The 22,738-nt window shown below is 44.3% G+C and overlaps 1 pseudogene; it reads right to left on the bottom strand.

Annotated features, from left to right (window-relative positions):
- The window catches only part of LOC106605492 (glutamate receptor ionotropic, kainate 2-like), a 323,572-nt pseudogene extending 305,088 nt beyond the window's left edge, over nucleotides 1–18,484 (bottom strand).
- Between the last annotated feature and the right edge of the window lie 4,254 nt (nucleotides 18,485–22,738).

Below are 22,738 nucleotides of genomic sequence, written 5' to 3'. Positions count from 1 at the left end.
TGTTTGGCATCTGTGTTGGCTCTAAGATCATTTAGCACTTTAACAAAGGCTGTCTCTGTGCTGTGGTGGGCACAAAAAAGAGATTGGAATTTTTCTCAAAGTACAGTTGGTACCTAAAAAATTATTTAGCTGTTTGAAAACCAATTTCTTCCGAATTTTGCTTAAGAGTGGAAGGTTGGAGATTGGCCGAAAATTGCTAAGAGCTGAAGAATCTAGATTACTTTTCTTCAGAAGGGGTTTCACCATAGCAGTTTTTAGTGCAGTGGGGAAAGTGCCTGTGAACAGGGAGTGATTAACTATAGTCTGCACTTCTTCAGATATGCAATTAAAAGCTGTTTTGAAGAAGGTTGTGGGGATCGGATCGAGATGGCAGGTAGAAGGCTGAAGTTGTGGTATCACTTTCCTGAGCATGTCTGTGTCAATCAGAGAAAACAACTCCATAGTGCCTTTACGTGGTAGGCTAAGGCACATATCACCAAACTTCTCACCAGGTCTTGCTTGACTGATACCCATTGTTTGCTATCTTATCTCTGAAATATGCCGCAAACTCATCAAATTGAAATGTATCTACCTCAAATACCTCGCACCTCTGCATATTGATCTGGTACTGGTACTCCCTGTACCAAATCTGCATCATTGGGAAGGGCTCGTCAGCAAGCATTTCACGGAAAGTCTACACCAGTTGTATTCGACGTATGTGACAAATACAATTTGATTTGATTTGATGTATCAGTTTATCCTGTCATGTTCTAATTTGATTGCAAAAACAAGGTGGTAGTGCACTCACAATTACCTAAACTAACTTCAACATAGATGGTGTAATTATGAATATACCTAATATACTGTATGAATATTATATAAATCAAAAAGTTGGATTTCCCTTTGAGGTGGATACTATCACAATCAAATCTAATACATATCTAATTTATGTGTATCTTTATGTTGTTACCACTATAGGAGGTCAAAGGGAGCAGTCACACAGCGTTACTAGTGGTTCTCCTCAGAGGAGTGCTGGAGGTCGGGGGTCATTCTAGACAAATGGACAGTCAGCTCCATGGTGGATAGACTGGTCAAAGAGAGAGTGAGAGAGAGAGGAGAAACAGCCGAGTAACCGCTCTTCGCTCCTCTCCCCCTCTTACTCCAACAATCACTATATATCTCTCTCTATATACAGGTACCTGCCAAAATAAAGGAAGATCTTGAGTAAATGAGGGATACAAAGTATATTGAAAGCAGCTGCTTCCACACAGGTGTGGTTCCAGAGTTATTTAAGCAATTAACATCCCGTCATGCTTAAGGTCATGTGTCAAAATGCCCAGTTTACCATTATTTTGAGGGGTCTCAAAGGGTGTGTGTGTGTGTGTGTGTGTGTGTGTGTGTGTGTGTGTGTGTGTGTGTGTGTGTGTGTGTGTGTGTGTGTGTGTGTCAGTAATCAGATCTCAACCCAAATGAACACTTATGGGAGATTCTGGTTTCCTGGCTACCCAAACTCCTTGCTCTGGCCAAATGCTGCGCCACGCCCATGGACGTTCATTTCTTCTCCACAATGAGTCTGGATCTGAGTACCTCCCCGATCATTTCTAGACTGTCTGATTGGTCCCAGAAACCGATGGGTTGGGCCAGAGCCAGAACACACATGGATAAAGTGGTATCAATCAGATCACAGTGAGGTACAGCTACCCGCTGCCTCTCAAGTCAATGCACGGGGCGCGCTTCTTCACAAAATTGGATCTCAGGAGCGCTTACAACCTGGTGCGTATCCGGGAGGGGGACGAGTGGAAGACGGCATTTAGTACCACCTCAGGGCACTATGAGTACCTCATCATGCCGTACGGGTTGATGAATGCTCCATCGGTCTTGTAGGCCTTTGTTGACGAGATTTTGACGGGACCTGCACGGGCAGGGTGTAGTGGTGTATATTGACGACATTCTGATATACTCCGCTACACTCACCGAGCATGTGTCCCTGGTGCGCAGGGTGCTTGGTCGACTGTTGAAGCATGACCTGTACAGTGAGGGAAAAAGGTATTTGATCCCCTGCTGATTTTGTACGTTTGCCCACTGACAAAGAAATGATCAGTCTATAATTTTAATGGTAAGTTTATTTGAACAGTGAGAGACAGAATAACAACAAAAAAATCCTGAAAAACGCATGTCAAAAATGTTATAAATTGATTTGCATTTTAATGAGGGAAATAAGTATTTGACCCCTCTGCAAAACATGACTTAGTACTTGGTGGCAAAACCCTTGTTGGCAATCACAGAGGTCAGACGTTTCTTGTAGTTGGCCAGCAGGTTTGCACACATCTCAGGAGGGATTTTGTCCCACTCCTCTTTGCAGATCCTCTCCAAGTCATTAAGGTTTCGAGGCTGACGTTTGGCAACTCGAACCTTCAGCTCCCTCCACAGATTTTATATGGGATTAAGGTCTGGAGACTGGCTAGGCCACTCCAGGACCTTAATGTGCTTCTTCTTGAGCCACTCCTTTGTTGCCTTGGCCGTGTGTTTTGGGTCATTGTCATGCTGGAATACCCATCCACGGCCCATTTTCAATGCCCTGGCTGACGGAAGGAGGATCTCACCCAAGATTTGACGGTACATGGCCCCATCCATCGTCCCTTTGATGCAGTGAAGTTGTCCTGTCCCCTTAGCAGAAAAACACCCCCAAAGCATAATGTTTCCACCTCCATATTTGACGGTGGGGATGGTGTTCTTGGGGTCATAGGCAGCATTCCTCCTCCTCCAAACACGGCGATTTGAGTTGATCCCAAAGAGCTCCATTTTGGTCTCATCTGACCACAACACTTTCACCCAGTTGTCCTCTGAATGATTCAGATGTTCATTGGCAAACTTCAGACGGGCATGTATATGTGCTTTCTTGAGCAGGGGGACCTTGTGGGCGCTGCAGGATTTCAGTCCTTCACGGCGTAGGGTGTTACCAATTGTTTTCTTGGTGACAATGGTCCCAGCTGCCTTGAGATCATTGACAAGATCCTCCCGTGTAGTTCTGGGCTGATTCCTCACCATTCTCATGATCATTGCAACTCCACAAGGTGAGATCTTGCATGGAGCCCCAGGCCGAGGGAGATTGACAGTTCTTTTGTGTTTCTTCCATTTGCTTATAATCACACCAACTGTTGTCACCTTCTCACCAAGCTGCTTGGCGATGGTCTTGTAGCCCATTCCAGCCTTGTGTAGGTCTACAATCTTGTCCCTGACATCCTTGGAGAGCTCTTTGGTCTTGGCCATGGTGGAGAGTTTGGAATCTGATTGATTGATTGCTTCTGTGGACAGGTGTCTTTTATACAGGTAACAAGCTGAGATTAGGAGCACTCCCTTTAAGAGTGTGCTCCTAAACTCAGCTCGTTACCTGTATAAAAGACACCTGGGTGCCAGAAATCTTTCTGATTGAGAGGGGGTCAAATACGTATTTCCCTCATTAAAATGCAAATCAATTTATAACATTTTTGACATGCGTTTTTCTGGATTATTTTGTTGTTATTCTGTCTCTCACTGTTGAAATAAACCTACCATTAAAATTATAGACTGATCATTTCTTTGTCAGTGGGCAAACGTACAAAATCAGCAGGGGATCAAATACTTTTTTCCCTCACTGTACGTCAAGGCTGAGAAATGTCTGATGTCTGTTCTTCCAACAGTCCGTCTCCTTCCTAGGGTACTGCATTTCCATGTCAGGGGTGGAGATGGAGAGTGACCGCATTTCAGCCATGCATAATTGGCCGACTCCCACCACGGTAAAGGAAGTGCAGCGGTTCCTAGGGTTTTCCAATTACTACCGGAGGTTTATCCAGGGCTTTGGTCAGGTAGCGGCTCCCATTACCTCACTACTGAAGGGGGAACCGGTGCAACTGCAGTGGTCGGCTGAGGCAGACAGGGCTTTTGGTCATCTGAGGGCTCTGTTTACCTCGGCTCCCGTGCTGGCTCATCCGGATCCCTCTTTGGCGTTCATAGTGGAGGTGGACGCTTCCGAGGCTGGGATAGGAGCCGTGCTCTCTCCACGCTCGGGTACGCCACTGAAGCTCCGCCCCTGTGCCTTCTTCTCGAAGAAGTTCAGCCCGGCGGAGCAAAACTATGATGTGGGGGACCGGGAGCAGTTGGCTGTCGTCAAGGCTCTAAAGGTGTGGAGACATTGGCTTGAGGGGGCGAGACACCCTTTTCTCATCTGGACTGACCATCTCAATCTTGAGTACATCCAGGCGGCGAGGAGACTGAACCCTCGCCAGTTAAGGTGGGCCATGTTTTTTACCCGTTTTGTGTTCACCCTGTCCTACCGACCAAGTTCCCAGAACGCTAAGGCAGACACACTGTCCCGGATGTATGACACAGAGGAGCGATCCATTGATCACACTCCCATACTCCCGGCCTCTTGCCTGGTGGCACCGGTAGTGTGGGAGCTGGACGCGAACATCGAGCGGGCATTACGTACAGAGCCCACTCCTCTCCAGTGTCCAGCTTGGCGTCTGTACGTTCCGTCTGCTGTCCGCGACCGGTTGATCTATTGGGCCCACACGTCACCCTCCTCTGGTCATCCTGGCATCGGTCGGACAGTGCGCTGTCTTAGTGGGAAGTACTGGTGGTCCACCTTGGCCAAGGACGTGAGGGTTTATGTTTCCTCCTGCTCAGTGTGCATCCAGTGCAAGGCTCCCAGGCACCTGCCCAGAGGGAAGTTACAACCCCTACCCGTTCCACAATGGCCGTGGTCGCACCTGTCGGTGGACTTCCTGACGGATCTTCCTCCCTCACAGGGCAACACTAGAATCCTGGTCGTTGTGGATCGGTTTTCTAAGTCCTGCTGTCTCCTCCCTTTGCCCGGTCTCCCTACGGCCCTACAGAGTGCGGAGGCCCTGTTCACTCACGTCTTCCAGCACTACGGGGTGCCTGACGACATAGTCTCTAATCGGGGTCCCCAGTTCACGTCCAGGGTATGGAGGGCGTTCATGGAACGTCTGGGGGTCTCGATCAGCCTCACCTCAGGTTTTCACCCCGAGAGTAACAGGCAGGTGGAGAGAGTAAACCAGGATGTGGGTAGGTTTCTGCGGTCATATTGCCAGGACTGGCCGGGGGAGTGGGCGGCATTCATCCCCTGGGCAGAGATGGCCCAAACCTCACTCCGCCACTCCTCCACTAACCTCTCCCCCTTCCAGTGCGTACTGGGGTATCAGCCGGTTCTGGCACCTTGGCATCAGAGCCAGATCGAGGCTCCTGCAGTGGACGAATGGTTTAAGCGCTCGGGGGAGACCTGGGACGCCGCTCATGTGCACCTGCAACGGGCCTTGAGGCTGCAGAAGGCGAGTGCTGACATCCACTGCAGTAAGGCCCCGGTGTTCACACCGGGGGACCGGGTCTGGCTCTTGACCCGAAACCTGCCCCACCGCCTGCCCTGCCGAAAGCTGGGTCCGCGTTTTGTGGGGCCATTCAAAGTCCTGAGGAGACTGAACGAGGTATGCTACAGGTTACAGCTTCCCATAGATTACCGTATTAATCCCTCGTTCCATGTGTCTCTCCTCAGGCCGGTGGTGGCTGGTCCACTCCAGGAGCCTGAGGTGCGGAAGGTTCCTCCGCCCCCTCTGGACATCGAGGGGGCCCCGGCGTATGCTGTTCAAGCCATCCTGGACTCGAGGCGTCGGGCGAGGAGCCTTCAGTACCTCGTGGAGTGGGAGGGGTACGGTCCGGAGGAGAGATGCTGGGTGCCGGTGGAGGACGTCTTGGACCCTTCGTTGCTGCGGGAGTTCCACCGTCTCCATCCGGATCGCCCTGCGCCTCGTCCTCCGGGTCGTCCCCGAGGTCGGTGTCGGCGCGCTGCTGGAGCCGCGCGTCAAGGGGGGGTACTGTCACAACTTCCGCCGAAGTCGGTCCCTCTCCTTGTTCAGGCGGCGTTCAGCGGTCGACGTCACCGGCCTTCTAGCCATCGCCGATCCACTTTTCATTTTCCATTTGTTTTGTCCTTGTCTTACACACCTGGTTTCATTCCCCCAATTACTTGTTCATTATTTAACCCTCTGTTCCCCCATATTTGTTTGTGAGTGATTGTTTTTTTGTAATACGGTCCGTTATTGTGGGCTCGCATATTTGCGTTGTATTTGTGAATATTTGAGTAAATTACGTTTATTACTCACATCTGCTGTCCTGCGCCTGACTCCTCTACACCAGCTACACACAGGCAATATTAGAAGAATTAAGTTTAAGTCGTCAGGGCAAAGATTCTGGAGCGGCGCCTGGGACAGCATTTTCCACCGCCATTAACAAAACACCAAATTAAAAAATGTATTGTGGTAGAATGGTGTCACAGACATTTGGGGGAATCTATGCCAAGGCCCATTGAAGAGTTTCTTGTGGCTAGTGGTGGTCCAACGCCCTATTAAGACACTTTATGTTGGCATTTACCTGTATATCGCTTTCTCTTTCTCTTCCTCTCTTTCTGTCTCTCTCTCTCTTCAACAATAGTATTCAGAGGTCCATGTGCTGAATCAATGAGGCTAGTTGACCTGAAACAACATGCTAGCTACAGTACATACACATCATAATATAGAGCAGAATCACAGTGATAAATAAGGACACTATCATACCATCATGTTCTTTGTCAAGTAAATATTCTAAATAATCCTCCCACAACAGCACCTCCTCCTGCAGCGTGGCGGAGTGAATTTCATTTCACCTCCTACCTGATTATAGTTTCTGTACAAAACCCTCTTTTGACAGAGTCTGCTTCACACCTCCGAGCCACATAACCCATCAAGTGAGAACAGTTGGAGAGCTCATTTACTGGCAGATGTGAAATGGCCATGTGGGTTTTTATAATCACTCATATCTCCATCTCCCACTTCATATGTGTGTATATATATATATATATATGTGTGTGTGTGTGTGTGTGTGTGTGTGTGTGTGTGTGTGTGTGTGTGTGTGTGTGTGTGTGTGTGTGTGTGTGTGTGTGTGTGTGTGTGTGTGTGTGTGTGTGTGTGTGTGCGTGTGCGTGTGTGCGTGTGTCTGTGCGTGTCCAAACAATTCTCCCCTCCTAACGATGGCGCTAAACTGTAAACAGATCATCTGAACACATTAGCCAGGCGTTCAATAGAGACTGGTTCTGCCAATCACCTCCATTTCATACCTAACCACTAACTCTCCCCCCGCTCCGCTCAATGATCCGCTTAGCCACGCATCTAAGTAGCTCGCATTCTTCGCCGCAAATCTTCTTATTTACAAATTATTTGCGGGGAGAGGAAGGAGGGCGGTGGAGGGATCTATTGTTCTGTGTGTGGAGTGTCAGGCTTTTCTGTGTTATTGACAGGCTCTTTTTCCTGAAAGCATTTAGAAAGTTGTTGTGTGAAGGACTGGGAGTATTTCTCATTTTACTCCGCTGTACATAATCATTAGATACTAAAATGCTGACTGCCCCTCCATTCATACAACACTATGACCAACACACCTGACCTTACCATACCATCGCTCAGTTTATCAGAGCTTCCAGAGGTTATACCCTATTGATGAACACACTGTAGAGGCTGACTGGAACAGATGAGAGATACATATCCTCCTATTCTAAATCAATCGAGCCTCCAGGAGGACTGTGCAAAGCGCATCTGTTTAGATAACGGTATACAGGCAACATATAGACAGACGCTCAACAGTTCAGGCAACATATAGACAGTAATTCTAGATATGGATACTGACATGATGTCTTTTGGGAGATTAAAAAAACAATCAGATTGTCATTCATGATTAACACAATGTCCACAGCCGAAAGCTGAAGGGGTGGGCCCTGCCTGTGCCTGCCTGCCTGCCTGCCTGCCTGCTTGCCAGCCGCCGACGCCTCTACCTCCACCAGGCTCCAGTCTTTATCCCATGAGCAGTGATGGAATGTGATGACCTGACGGAACACACAGGACAGTTCCACCCACCAGCTGTGTTCAACAGAAGAACAGCTACTGTATTGTACTCTACTGTACCAGTCATTGAAATATAATCCATGGATTCTATTTCTATGGTACCAACGTTGTACACTGGATCCCCTACCACACACACGCACTGATTTACAACTCTTCCTTGCACTAGAGACTGAGAAGCACTGACAAGGTGATTGCTGACTACACTGATCAAAACGCAAGATGGCGCCGACAGACAGGGCAGTTTTGCATCTAGCTCCTAAGTACAAGCATTTCGCTACACACACAATAACATCTGCTAAACAAGTGTATGTGACAAATAAAATGTGATTTGATTTAAAGCACAGCAATGGCCCACATCCCTTAATTAACTAATTACGTTGAAACATATTGAAGGATTTCCTTATCTAATGTAAAACAAGTCTTAGTGATTTGTGCAGCCAAAACTAAAGTAGTAATATTTTAAATGTACAATATAAGATTGACTGTGTCAATAATGCTTTGCCTATCAATTAATAATACAGTATTATTTTATTATTTTTTTTAGTTAAAATAAAATAAATAAATAAAAGCATTATGACTAATACTAGTATTGAATATCATTTTGCAATAACACACAAACATATATATATATATATATATATATATATATATATATAAATATACTACTGTTCAAAAGTTTGGGGTCACTTAGAAATGTCATGGTTTTTGAAAGTAAAGCACATTTTTTGTCCATTAAAATAACATCAAATTGATCAGAAACGCAGTGTAGACATTGTTAATGTTGTAAATGGCTATTGTAGCTGGAAAGGGCAGATTTTTTTATGGAATATCTACATAGGCGTACAGAGGCCCATTATCAGCAACAATCACTCTGTGTTCCAATGGCACGTTGTATTAGCTAATCCAAGTTTATCATTTTAAAAAGCTAATTGATCATTAGAAAACCCTTTTACAATTATGTTAGCACAGCTGAAAACTGTTGTTCTGATTAAAGAAGCAATACAACTGGCCTTCTTTAGACTAGTTGAGTATCTGGAGCATTAACATTTGTGGGTTTGATTACAGGCTCAAAATGACCCTTTGCCTTGATGACAGCTTTGCAAACTCTTGGTATTCTCTCAACCAGCTTCATGAGGTAGTCACCTGGAATGCATTTCAATGAACAGATGTGCCTTGTTAAAAGTTCATTTGTGGAATTTCTTTCCTTCTTAATGTGTTTGAGCCAAATCGTTGTGTTGTGACAAGGCAGGGGTGGTAATCAGAAGATAGCCCTATTTGGTAAAAGACCAAGTCCATATTATGGCAAGAACAGCTCAAATAAGAAAAGACAAATGACAGTCAGGGGTGGTAATCAGAAGATAGCCCTACATTAAGACATAAAGGTCAGTCAATGCGGACAATTTCAAGAACTTTGAAAGTTTTTTCAAGTGCAGTCGCAAAAACCATCAAGCAATATGATGAAACTGGCTCTCATGAGGACTGCCACAGGAAAGGAAGACCCAGAGTTACCTCTGCTGCAGAAGATAAGTTCAATAGAGTTAACTGCACCTCAGATTGCATCCCAAATAAATGCTTCACAGAGTTCAAGTAACAGACACATCTCAACATGAACTGTTCAGAGGAGATTGCGTGAATTAGGCCTTCATGGTTAAATTGCTGCAAAGAAACCACTACTAAAGGGCACCAAGAATAATAAGATACTTGCTTGGGCCAAGAAACACGAGCAAAGGACATTAGACTGGTGGAAATCTGTCCTTTGGTCTGATGAGTCCAAATGTGAGGTTTTTGGTTTCAACTGCTGTATCTTTGTGAGACACAAAGTAGGTGAATGGATGCTCTCCGCATGTGTGGTTCCCACCGTGAAGCATGGAGGAGGAGGTGTGATAGTGTGGGGGTGCTTTGCTGGTGACATTGTCTGTGATTTATTTAGAATTCAAGGAACACTTAACCAGCATGTCTACCACAGCATTCTGCAGCGATACGCCATCTCATCTGGTTTGCACTTAATGGGACTATCATTTGTTTTTCAACAGGTCAATGACCCACAACACACCTCCAGGCTGTGTAATGGCTATTTGACCGAGAAGGAGAGTGATGGAGTGCTGTTTCAGATGACCTGGCCTCCACAATCACCCGACCTCAACACAATGGAGATGGTTTTGGATGAGTTGGACCGCAGAGTAAAGGAAAAGCAGCCAACAAGTGCTCAGCATATAAGGTATCTCCTTCAAGACTGTTGGAAAAGCATTCCTCATGAAGCTGGTTGAGAGAATGACAAGAGTGTGCAAAGCTGTCATCAAAACAAAGGGTGGCTACTTTGAAGAATCTAAAATATAAAATATAGTTTGATTTGTTTAACACTTTTTTGGTTACTACATGATTCCATATGTGTTATTTCATAGGGTTGATGTCTTCACTATTATTCTACAATGTAGAAAATAGTATAAAAATAAAAAAAACCTTGAATGAGTAGATGTGTCGAAACTTTTAACTGGTACTGTATATATTACAGTATAATAGAAGCACATAATTAGTATTATTAACATAAACATTGAATGTTACTATTCTTCCAAATGGTCTTACATGTCTTTCCATTCCATTTACTCCATTCCAGCCATTATTATGAGCCGTCCGTCCACCCTTCGGCAGCCTCCGCTGATGTTAGTTGTATACTGCGTTGTGTCCTCAAAAAGGATACCTCTGTCCTATAACCCTAACGACGTGTAAGGCAGGATAACACCGTCTTTAAACAGAGCAGGGAGACCGTTTCACAACTGCAGCCAAAAGAAAGCCGATCCTTTAACAAGCCTTCCAGTAATCGTGTGTTTCTGTTCTAGTAGAATAAAGCAGTGTTCATACACCGACGTGAGGAGGCGCTTCCGCTGTCAGTGGTGCTGAAACTTCCCTCTGAGCCTGCAAGGTATAGCCGCCGTGGCCGTCCTAGCGAGGCATATAAGGGGTAGTTTGAAGATTATAACTTTGTGAACACAAGTGTAAGTGTATAGAAAGCGTATCTTCAGACAGAAAGATTATCCGGGGGCACACACAGAGATGGATTACCAGGGGGGAAGAGGGGAGATTGTGGTTGAAGAACAGACAATATGGAGGACTTAATGCTTCCCGACAACTCTCCCCGTTCTACTGTTAGTGAGACAGCGCTGTCAGATTGACGCGTGGTAGCAGCAGAGGCCCAGCTTGTTGCCATAGTGGCAGATTGTGCGGATGCTGTGTGCATTTCAATCAGGGCCTCCGGTGCGCGCGCGCATGTGTGGTGTGTGTGTGTGTGTGTGTGTGTGTGTGTGTGTGTGTGTGTGTGTGTGTGTGTGTGTGTGTGTGTGTGTGTGTGTGTGTGTGTGTGTGTGTGTGTGTGTGTTTCTGAAAAACTGACAGGCTACAGTTACAGTGGACTGGTGAATACAGCGTGATGTGAAATGCCTTAGCGGGATAAAGCAAATGACAGATATCACATGAACGACTGTGAGCGGATACAGATAATTGTATATGGTGGCTTGCGAAAGTATTCACCACCTTAGCATTTTTCCTGTTTTGTTGCCTTACAACCTGGAATTCAAATGGATTTTTGGGGGGTTAGTATCATTTGATTTACACAACATGCCTACCACCTTGAAGATGCAAAATATTTGGGGGGGTGAAACAAACAAGAAATAAGACAAAAAAAACGGAAAACTTGAGCGTGCATAACTATTCACCCCCTCAAAGTCAATACTTTGTAGAGCCACCTTTTGCAGCAATTACAGCTGCAAGTCTCTTAGGGTATGTCTCTATAAGCTTGGCACATCTAGCCACTGGGATTTTGCCCATTCTTCAAGGCAAAACTGCTCCAGCTCCTTCAAGTTGGATGGGTTCCGCTGGTGTACAGCAATCTTTAAGTCATACCACAGATTCTCAATTGGATTGAGGTCTGGGCTTTGACTAGGCATTCCAAGACATTTAAATGTTTCCCCTTAAACCACTCGAGTGTTGCTTTAGCAGAATGCTTAGGGTCATTGTCCTGCTGGAAGGTGAACCTCCGTCCCAGTCTCAAATCTCTTGAAGACTGAAACAGGTTTCCCTCAAGAATTTCCCTGTATTTAGCGCCATCCATCATTCCTTCAATTCTGACCAGTTTCCCAGGCCCTGACGATGAAAAACATACCCACAGCATGATGCTGCCACCACAATGCTTCACTGTGGGGAGGTTGTTCTCGGGGGGATTAGAGGTGTTGGGTTTGCACCAGACATAGCGTTTTCCTTGATGGCCAAAAAGCTCAATTTTAGTCTCATCTAACCAGAGTACCATCTTCCATATGTTTGGGGAGTCTCCCACATGCCTTTTGGCGAACACCAAATGTGTTTGCTTATTTTTGTCTTTAAGCAATGGATTTTTCTGGCCACTCTTCTGTAAAGCCCAGCTCTGTGGAGTGTACGGCTTAAAGTGCTCCTATGGACAGATACTCCAATCTCCGCTGTGGAGCTTTGCAGCTCCTTCAGTGTTATCTTTGGTCTCTTTGTTGCGTCTCTGATTAATGCCCTCCTTGCCTGGTCCGTGAGTTTTGGTGGGCGGCCCTCTCTTGGCAGGTTTGTTGTGGTGCCATATTCTTTCAATTTTTTAAATAATGGATTTAATGGGTGCTCCATGGGATGTTCAAAGTTTCTGATATTTTTTTTATAACCCAACCCTGATCTGTACTTCTCCCTGACCTGTTTGGAGAGCTCCTTGGTCTTCATGGTGCCGCTTGATTGGTGGTGTCCATTGCTTAGTGGTGTTGCAGACTCTGGGGCCTTTCAGAACAGGTGCGTATATATATACTGAGATCATGTGACAGATCATGTGACACTTAGATTGCACACAGGTGGACTTTATTTAACTAATTATGTGACTTCTGAAGGTAATTGGTTGCACCAGATCTTATTTGGGGGCTTCATAGCAAAGGGGGTGAATACATATGCACTCACCACTTTTCAGTTTTTTATTTTTGAGAAATTTTTTAAATAAGTTATTTTTTCACTTCACCAATTTGGACAATTTTGTGAATGTCAATTACATGAAATCCAAATAAAAATCTATTTAAATTACAGGTTGTAATGCAACAAAATAGGAACATTTCCAAGGGGGTGAATACTTTTGCAAGATACTGTATGTACAGTTACAGTGCCCCCTAAAAACTACTGATCACATTTCCTACCCTTTTACACGTGCGTTCTTAAGAACAGTGAAGGCCTTGCCGCTGAGGGCTACGCAAGTGCAGAAGGTAGCCTATATACAGGTGCAATACGATACACTGATAGCCTACCCTATGTTTTTTCTATAGGCCTATACAGAGTCTTGCCTTGGAGTCGACATTGGAAGAGATGTGCTCAGTTAGAACAATGCATTCCTTTAAATGGTTGCTAATAGTAACGTGTCAGGACTCACAGCGAACAATGAAAGGCAAGATCAAACACAAGCATGCATCCTTTGCTTCACGCTGCTGGCTGTCACCATCATTGCTCGCTGTGTTCAGTGGTTGCGTAGGCATTGACAGCACTGCACTCATATTCAACTACATGGCTTGGTTGGTTAGGGTTCTTTCTGTTCATAATCGGCCAAATCATACTTCGAGAAATGGACGTGTAAATATAAGTTTCAATGGATGGGGGATTTGGCGCTAAACCTGAGTTTCGCGCGCATTTCTTCAATCAGGATTCATCCTTTATTTGATTGTGTCTTTAACAAGAATGGGACTTGTGTTGATGTCGGCCATGAATAGGCCTATATGATCCAAATATCTATGTAACTAACATTAATGTGAGGTAATGATCAACATATTCGCCACATTGTTGCCAACTGTTGCAAGCTTACTGACTGTATGCTCTCTGCCTCTCTCATTCTCATTCTCTCTCGCTCTCTCTCACACACACACTAGGTTTATTATGCAAACTTAGAAATATCAGCACCATGGCAACAAGTTCCACCAATAATTTATTCTCCAACATAAATTATTCACCAACAACCCGGCACTTTGGCATGAAGACATAATCGGACACTGCTATTTGGAAATGTTGCTTTTCCTCCATCGCAAATTTGAAACAAGGTCCACAAATGATGATCACATCCAGCTATGCGAGGATAATTGTAGGCTATATATGTTTCTATATGGACTGCAGTTGTACTAGTCTGCTGGCGGGTCATTCTGCATGGAAATTATGTCATGCATAAAGGTTTCAGGACAAAATAGATAAGGTAATGTCCCTAGACAGCTGTGATAAACAACACGGTGCATAGGGGTAGCAGTCATTGCGGGGATGTGGCTCCGGGGCGCACGAGCTCACTCTTAAAAGTCTAGGACAAGAGGACCCGTGGGGTCACGGCAACACGTCTACTAGGAAGTATATAAGACAACTATGGCGCCCAGCCATGAAATGGCAACAGTTACAGAGTTAGGGAATAGCTAGGCTACTACATCAAGACAGTAAGAATGTGTAACAGAGAAAGAAAATAACAATCTTACCAAATCTTAAAACGTGTGGCATCCCGCGAGAATATCCCACACATAGTAATAGCAGCAGTAGAAGCCTGACGGTGCACCTGAATCTCGCTTTACTTATGAGCGGGGAGGTAATCTTCATGGTGTCTGTGTGATGCCACAGTATTTATTCCCTGGATCGGTAGATTCCCCCGAACTGTTTCTTTTGACGTTAAGCAGGGTGACGGCCCACGCGCAAGATCACGGCATGGTCAGTCAGGGAGAAGGTATCATTCGTTTCCCCAGATCCATTAGCAAGCGCTGCGTGTCCAGCTCACTGCGCCAAGAAACAACCTTCCCACTCAGCTAACGGTGGGGCATCCATGTTAGTCTGGGCAAATCCGGGAGAAATCCATTCACGGGCGGTCTGAAAGAGAGATGGACATGAAAAGAGGAAGAAGGGGGGTTTGAGTTGCCCAGTCAGAATCCCGTCTCAAGAGACGAACGCTGGCGCGCTGGCAGAATTGCAGCAGGGTAGCGAGCCTAAACCTTCCAGGCAGTCTCAGCTGTCTGAAGCTAGCATTCTGCTGCACTGCCGCACAGCATCTGACGTCGAGCCAAGATTAGTGTGAGCGCGAGAGAGGAAAGACTGGGTATATTTCGCAGGTGCTGCCGACCACACATCGCTTCCGATCCATATCTGACATCGAAATGGCCATCTTTCCCCGGGTGTCTCATGCTGGCACCCGGTACTCTCTCTATGTTATTCACGGTTTTGCTCGGTTCATTCAATGGCCGTGGCTGCTGCCAGTGGACTGCTGCCATGCCGAGCGGTTGTAAAATCAATCTTTGATGTTAAAAAGATTACCTCTCTAGATCGGAATTGCTCAGCCTTGGAGTCGTGTGAGAGGTTTGTGAACCAAAACTGTCACAAGTCCCATTTTGATGAATAGCCTATTGCTGAGCTAATCATTTTTTCACAGAGCTATGCTGTCACTGAGAAAGACTTTCTTTTCGATTTTCTAGTTTTGCTAGTTTTGGCATTATACACTCTTAGAAAAAAAAGGTTCTGGATAGAACCAAAAAGGGTTCTAGGCTTTCATCATTTATGGCACCCCTAAAGGTTCTATATAGAAGCGAAATTAGTTCCATATAGAACCCTATATAGAACTAATTGTGGTTCAGTGAAGAAGAACCCCTGTGGTTCTGATAATAGAACCCTATAAAAGGGTTCTAAATATAATCTTTAGGGGTGCCATATATGAAGAAAGAAATATAACACTTTTTGGTTCTATTCTGAACCTTTTTTCTAGGAGTGTACTGTTAGACAATTGTCAATAACATGGGCTGAGGATTATAGCATTGTAGAACTTTCATTTAAAAAATGATATTCGAAGTTGTGAAATAAGTTTATTCTCAGCTCATGTAATTCAAACGTTGTACAGCCTATATCAAAGTAGGCTTGTTGTTCAATTACTTGTGAAGTTATACAATTAAAATGCCATGATTTCTGTCATCGATGAACTTCAAATTTCCAGAATCTGTGTTCTGTTTCATAGGCCTAAGTCTAGGAATATGATTACAGATGACAATTATAAATGATATTGTCTTGAGTCGTTAAGATATAGATAAGACCTAAAACCACTTTAACATTGTATTTGTCATACAATCTAAACCCCAGGACCATAAAGGGTACGACATCACGTTGGAAACGGACAGGACTAGCCTATTCTACACACAGTCCAAAAGTACGGGCTACAGTTATTAAAGATACATTACACTTGGATGTCATGTTTATCTCTAAAAGCATAATACTGTTACATTCATGTATATGTATTAATTATATAGATATGAATCATTAGCATATTATTTGTGTCATTAGGTCTATACAGTAGATGCAATATATTTGTGTTCCTTTTCACTAAACCCACGCCAGGTGTAGTTGTATTCACCTTCACTGGCCGTATCTGTAGGATTGGCAAGCGTGGATTTCAGCACCATGGACAGCGTCGCGGTGACCTTCGAACACTACTCGAATTAGACCTAACTATACATATAGCCCAACCAGTGTTTGGTTGAGGATAAAATGTATGTTTCTTTGTCTTTCTTTTTTCGCTTTGAAAATTCAGAGTTGGATATAGCCTCTGTCGTCATTTAATGAACAGCTCCCGAGAGCATTCGACAAGTATTTCCGAACAGGAGAGCTGCTTGAGTCTGCGTTTCAAGCCGCCCGAGAAATATACGAGGGGCTGTGAAGCACCTTTATTGCAGTCGGTGTTTGAGACTGCTGCACGAGACCCCGGGTGAATTTTCGATGGTGTAGCCTTCAAAGGCGTCAATAATATTTTCAAGTCATGCAAATTGACTCAATCAGCTTGACTGAAAGTAAGACAAACGCCTACTTAATAACTCCTTTCTTTCTCAGTTTGACAAACCGACCGCATAATCTGTTTTTCCAAAGACTGGTGTGATCGAATTCATTCTCTTATGTAAAGTCATATAATTCCTTGTGTAACTTGCACATATAGCTAGGCATTTAAATGTTGGCTTAAACATGTACAAATATGGGTAAAAAGTGGCTTTTCACTCTCCCTCAATAATAAATAATACAAATGTGCCGAGATGACCCAGTGAAAAGACAACGGTCGACAGGGATTTATGGTGATTTAAATGTAATTAACCTATAGTGCCTATAGGTGTCATAAAATGTACATTAAATGGGGTGACGATATGGATAAATGCTTCTGAGGTATTTTTGAGGATAATTGCAGTGACTTTTAACTGTTTACTTGTTTATAAAGAAATAATATACGCCTCGTTTCTCTTTAAACTAACCCGTTCCAATATATATATTTTTCCATCTGGTTTGAGAATACCATTCAGCTGACCGAGGATGAGGAAATTACGCATGGGATCCATGAAGATAAATACAATTACACTGAAATGTTTTGTATTTTTTTCCGTGGCCATTACTAAATGAAAACATTATCAATGTCATACTTTAACTTTTGTAGGCTAAGTCAAATGCTTTAAAACGTTATACACATAAAGCCAGTCGCGCGCAATGAGCGAATCAGTTGGCACGGATGCCAGTTGTAAACTCAAACTATTTCTGCAGAGATTCTTATACATATCCCAGTTTAACGAGCAGCCTTTTCTGGTTACTTTGTAAGAGCTTTCCAAATAGTACTTTGGGCATCATCGGTGCTGTTTTATGGCACTGTGCAATTAACCATCTACCATCTGATCATAAACTTGATTTAAGGCTGTGGTGCGCGCGGGTTATGTGCTCATCAGCTGTGGAATTTACATGCGCAGCCAGTCGGTTCCTTTCCACCCAGCCTGATTACACATTATCTATGGATCATTCATAAAGGGGATAAGTTCAACGCCACTGACAGCCACGATTTGTACGGTATACATTTAATGACCCCATAATGTATTTTCAACCCCACGACATTGTATGCATCAGCAACGAGAGGAGGGACTCGAGAGGGGACACGCATTTTAAATAGGAGTCGAAGAAAGACATACAAGTATCTACACGGTTTTGTCCTATTAACTAACAAGTCGTAACCTTGTAAGGTTTTCATTGTTTCTACTGGCAGAGGTGCGCAGAACGGACATTGACACGACGCGCCGCATTCCCAAAATATAAATGCAGCATTCAACTTCAAGTAGGCTAGTATAAATGAACCTGTGTAGATCGGGAGGCTTAGTGTGATGTATAATCGTCACGTTGTGTGTAATTTCTTCGATGAAAGAGACGAGGTGGATAGCCTAATTCTCTCACTTTTGTCTCACCTGTAAAATCCAACAGACTAGGCATTCAAATCTTACACGCCCAATCAGAAGGGAGTACAAGCTGTTAAATTACACAAATAACGGACAGACAATCATGAAAATATGAAAAGGGATGCGACGCTTACCTTCGATTAGAATGAGCTGAGAAAGTAGTTGATTTGTTCCGATAGAGAGACGAGCCAGATCGCTTCCTTCAGACTCGCGTCTTGCTGCGCGCCGCTCCGGCCGTGGGGAAGACACGCCTCCTGTTGGTCGAAAAAACACACTGCTTAAAGCAACAGGGGACCTGCACAACGACGGATGGATGGACCCGACCCAGCGCCCGGTGGATCTCCAAGTCGAGGTGAGGTGGGGAGACCTGTAGCATGGGGAACAGGGGCCGGGGCAGGGTGGACTTTACGCATGTCTTATAGTCGCTTTAGTGGCGAATTAATCAATGAATGGATTATTTAATCCATACCACTGAATTCAACTTCTATGCAAAACGGTGTGTGAGGATTTATTTGAGCTTTAATTGATCAAATGGAAAAATAAGACGAGGATGGTGCGTGACAAAATGTCAAGACTCTGGGAGTGCCATATAGGAAAAGTGTCGTGGGAGTGACACAGAAAGCTATGTGGATGAAACGATAATTACCTGGTGCAATGTTTTAAAAACTATAATAATACGTGATTAATATCAGGACATTAAGGTCAGTATAAGATCAACAAGTTGTGATGGAATCTAGCTCATTGCCTGTATGCATCAACTATATGACGCTGTTTATGCTTGCTTTGAAAACAGTGCCTCAGTCTCATATTCTGGTAGATTGGAGAGAGAGTAAATGAGGGTTGCAACAACCCCCGGGCTATCAGATGGAAATAACTGCTATTTCTCCCTCTGTCAGTGAAGTACAAAGCGTACAATTTACCGCGGCGACGGAGCGCATCCATGCCCCAACGCTGACACAGCGCAGGGGCTGCGCAGGGGCTGCGTCGGGATGGGAAAAACGTGATCTGAGGCCACTGAGTGCTTCCGAAATGAAAGGAATCTTTGATTCCCCACTCCCCAGCGCGCAGCATAAAAGTTGGATTGTGGAGGACTAAAATAAATAGTCAATGAAAGCCCTGTGATCTGGTAACAAACCCCACCACTCTCACCCATGAGGAGCTGCAGAGGCACTAACCCTCCGGGTGTGTGTGTGTGTGTGTGTGTGTGCGTGCGTGTGTGTGTGCAGTGGTGTAAAGTACTTAACTTAAGTACTAATTAAGTAGTTTTTTGAGGTTTCTGTACTTTATTTATATTTTTGACTACTTTTCCTTTTACTTCACTACATTCCTAAAGAAACGAAGAAAAAAAATCCCTGACTCCCAAAAGTATTAATTTAATTATTATTATTATATATATTTTTAACCTTTATTTAACTAGGCAAGCCAGTTAAGAACAAGTTCTTATTTACAATAATGGCCTACTTGTGTCATTTTCTATTAAGCTATCTTGACTTTTACTCAAGTATGACAATTGGGTACTTTTGCCACCACTGTGTGTTTGTCATGTGTGTACCATGTGGTGTGGTTTGTGAGTGTGTGTGTGTGTGTGTGTGTGTGTGTGTGTGTGTGTGTGTGTGTGTGTGTGTGTGTGTGTGTGTGTGTGTGTGTGTGTGTGTGTGTGTGTGTGTGTGTGTGTGTGTGTGTGTGTGTGTGTGTGTGTGTGTGTGTGTGTGCGCGCGTGTCAGACCAGTGGCTCTTTGCCTCACTCCTCTCTCCTTAATTACGGCCTGTCTTCCATGTCGAGAGGAAATTCATTATTCACCTAATCTGCCTGAGGAAATAATATACAACATAACACACAATCAGCAAAATACACCCAACTACCTAACGACACAAACCGATTAACACACATGAAGTGCAACTCCCATGTCACCAAAAACACATACAGATGGCGCCGATAGAGATGGCAGCTTCGCTTCTAGTCCTTAGGAAACTGTGCAGTATTTCGTTTTTTAATGTATTATTTCTTACATTGTTAGCCCAGAAAACCTTAAGTGTTATTACATACAGCTGGGAAGAACTTTTGGATATCAGAGAGACGTCAACTTACCAGCACAACCAGCCTTACGACCAGGAATACAACTTTCCCAAAGCGGATCCTTTGTCTGCACCTCCCAGGGCATTTGAACTGATTCCAGAGGCCGAACCAAAACAACGCCGCCGGAGGACAGGATGCCAAGGCGGGCTTCTAGTGAGGCTTCGGATGCACGCACACCACCCACCGTTTCTGAGTATATTACTCGCTAATGTCCAGTCCCAAAGCCGAAGAAATCAGGGCAAGAGCTGCTTTCCAAAGAGATATCCAGGATTGTAACATACTCTGTTTCACGGAAACATGGCTAGCTTGGGACATGCTGTTGGTGTCAGTACAGCCAACAGGATTTTCAGTGCATCGAGCCGACAGGAATAAACATCTCTCCGGTAAGAAGAAGGGCGGGGGTGTATGTTTCATGATTAACGACTCATGGTGTAATCACAACAACATACAGGAACTTAAGTCCTTTTGTTCACCTGAACTAGAATTCCTCACAATCAAATGCCGACCGTATTATCTCACAAGAGAACTTTCCTTGGTTATTGTCACAGCTGTGTATATCCCCCAGCAAACGGATACCATGACAGCCATCAAGGAACTTCACAGGAGTTTATGCAAACAAGCGAGCAACACGCTCAACAATTGCTACTGTAACTTCCGCGATGCATACAAGGCCCTCCCCCGTCCTCCTTCTGGCAAATCTGACCATGACTCCATCTTGTTGCTCCCCTCCTATAGGCAGAAACTTAAACAAGAAGCGCCCATGCTTAGGTCTATCCAACGCTGGTCTGACCAATCGGATTCCACGATTCAAGAATTCTTCAATCACGTGGACTGGGATATGTTCCGGGTAGCCTCAGAGAACAACATTGACGTATACGCTGACTCGGTGAGCAAGTTTATAAGGAAGTGTATAGGAGATGTTGTACCCATTGTGACTATTAAAACATTCCCTAACCAGAAACCGTGGATTGATGGCAGCATTCGCGCAAAACTGAAAGTACTTACCATCGCATTTAATCATGGCAAGGCAACTGGGAATATGGCTGAATACAAACAGTGTAGTTATTCCCTCCATAAGGTAATCAAACAAGCAAAGTGTCAGTATAGAGACAAAGTGGAGTTGCAATTCAACGGCTCAAACACAAGACGTATGTGGCAGAGTCTACAGACAATCACGGATTACAAAAAGAAAACCTTCGGGGCAAGTCTCTGAATGCCTTTGAGTGGCCCAGCCAGAGCCCAGACTTGAACCCGATCGAACATCTCTTGAAAGACCTGAAAATAGCTGTGCATTGACGCTCCCCATCCAACCTGACAGAGCTTGAGAGGATCTGCAGAGAAGAAAGAAACTCCCCAAATCTGGTGTGCCAAGCTTGTAGTGTCAAACCCCAGAAGACTCAAGGCTGTAATCGCTGCCAAATGTGCTTCAACAAAGTACTGATTAAATGGTCTGTGATATTTCAGTTTTCATTTTTTATACATTTGCAAAAATTTCTAAAAACCTGTTTTTGCTTTGTCATTATTGGGTATTGTGTGTAGATTGATGAGGGAAGGAAATTATGTAATCAATTTTAGAATAAGGCTGTAACGTAACAAAATGTGGAAAAAGTCAAGGGGTCTGAATACTTTCCGAATGCACTGTAAACAGGGTGGGACATCATGCCAATCCATCCACCAGGGAGGGTGATGACCACTGAAACGCACACGCCTTCTCTTTCCCTTTCTTACAATAGTTGATATACTGTATGTACTGTTAATCTCTGACTCTATCCTACTCTTCCTCTCTCCTGATAGAGAGAAGAGGCTTGAACCTGACACGGACACCACTGGGCCATTTCAACATATTTTTCAGTTTTCAGCTTCTGCCATCCAAGTGCCCTCATGCCATGCTATACCAACCCAATTTCTGCCTATCCATGGCATAGCTGTAATAGATAGGCCTGATACTTTGCCCTATCTTATTAATATCATTCAATACAAACAGCAAAGGGTCATAAGCAGTTTCATAAATATCATTTTCCATTACTCATCATCCGAGGATTGTGAGAATGATTGCTTTTAGCACGTGCATGTTATTGTTGCTTGATTGCACAGCTCACTGCCAATAGTGATTCAGAGAGGTTTCTTCCTTTTATGTTGGATCATGACACAGATATGTGTCCATACCTGTGATAACATCATCAGATGCTTCAGATATAAGCCATCTCAATGACTAAAGACACAAAGGACGTTGGAGAGCTCATCTACTGAGTCTCAGTGGTGGCTCTCCATTGTCCAAATGAAAATGAAGGTTGAAAACTTACCCAGAGGGCAAAGTGAAATGACATAATCACAATCAACTACAACCAACCAGAACTGGTTATAACCTGGTTATAATGAAGTAATTTCAACCAGTTTTGTCTGCAGTGTATAAAACACAATAAGCTGATGTCCACCGAATCTTTTCACAACACTGACAATACCTTCTCTTTATTTCCATGGAAACACCTGGTCACCTGCTGTTACTGATAAATGGA

Source organism: Salmo salar, chromosome ssa05 (assembly GCF_905237065.1).
Source record: "Salmo salar chromosome ssa05, Ssal_v3.1, whole genome shotgun sequence".
In the NCBI taxonomy this organism is placed as follows: domain Eukaryota; kingdom Metazoa; phylum Chordata; class Actinopteri; order Salmoniformes; family Salmonidae; genus Salmo; species Salmo salar.
The sequence above is the reverse complement of the archived record's forward strand: the minus strand, read 5'-3'. Positions and strand labels throughout refer to the sequence as shown.